The 999-nt window shown below is 61.0% G+C and overlaps 1 long non-coding RNA gene across 1 annotated transcript; it reads right to left on the reverse strand.

The window, feature by feature from the left end:
- On the reverse strand, positions 1–780 carry LOC118158936. Its single transcript, XR_004746952.1, has 3 exons — positions 732–780; positions 564–625; positions 1–97 (listed from the first exon to the last, which is right to left on the reverse strand). It is a non-coding gene; the product is annotated as an uncharacterized LOC118158936 (long non-coding RNA).
- Between the last annotated feature and the right edge of the window lie 219 nt (positions 781–999).

A 999-nucleotide genomic window follows, 5' to 3' on the forward strand; every position in this document is an offset into this window, starting at 1 on the left:
GAAAGCCCCGAAAGCCCCGGGTTCGGCCCCAAAACGCCCTCACCTGTGTCTGTGGTCGCGGCTCCGGCTCCGGCTCCGGCTCCGCTTCTTCCGGCTGCTGGGGAGGGGGGGAGAAGCCTCAAAGCCGGGCCCCAAAATCCTCCTTTTTCACCCCAAATCCTCCCCGTCTCTCTCTGGAAGCTCCCGGCCTCGTTACCGGCCCCCAAACCCGCAGTTTTCACCCCAAAATCCACCCCAAAGCCTGTGAGATTGACTCATTACCCTTGTTGTACCCCAAACCCGCGGTTTTTACCCCCCAAATCAACCCCAAATTCCTTTAAATTCACCCCAAAACCTTCGATACCTTCCCATAACCCCTTTTTGACCCCCAAAATCCCCATTTTTTCCCCAAAACAACCACCCACCACCCCAAAAATCCCCCAAAACCTTCAGTGCATCCCCGTTACCCCTCCCCGCCCCCAAAATCCCCATTTTTCCCCCCAAAGCCCCCTCGATTCCCCCCCCAGACGGCGGCCAAGCCCTCGGCGGCCCCAAAATCGCCGTTTTTCGCCCCAAAAGCTCACCTGCTGCTGCTGCTGCCGCCGCTCTCCTTCTTCGCCTCTTTGCTCTGCTCCTCCGCCGGCGGCTGCGGGGCCAAAATCCCCCAAATTTGCCCCAAAATCCCCCCAGAACCCCCAAATTCCCCCTCCCGGACCCAAAACCGCCCTTTCTGACCCCAAAAGCGGCCTCACCTGCGGGGGGGGGGGGTCCCGTGGGGGCTTGGGGGGGGCGGGGGGGGCCGGGGGGGGGGGGGGGGGGTGGGGGGGGCGTCAGGGGGAGACCCCGAAACCCCGGGAACGGCCCCGAAACCCCTTTAAGTGCCCCCAAATCCCCTAAAACCACCCCAAAACCCCTGAAATGGCCCCAAAAACCTTTAAAGTGCCCCCAAAATCCCTTTAAGTAACCCTAAAAGCCCTTCAATGACCCCAGAATCCCCTTAAATGCCCCCCAAAACCTTTG

The sequence above is a fragment of the Oxyura jamaicensis genome, unplaced genomic scaffold (assembly GCF_011077185.1).
Source record: "Oxyura jamaicensis isolate SHBP4307 breed ruddy duck unplaced genomic scaffold, BPBGC_Ojam_1.0 oxyUn_random_OJ61642, whole genome shotgun sequence".
In the NCBI taxonomy this organism is placed as follows: Eukaryota; Metazoa; Chordata; class Aves; order Anseriformes; family Anatidae; genus Oxyura; species Oxyura jamaicensis.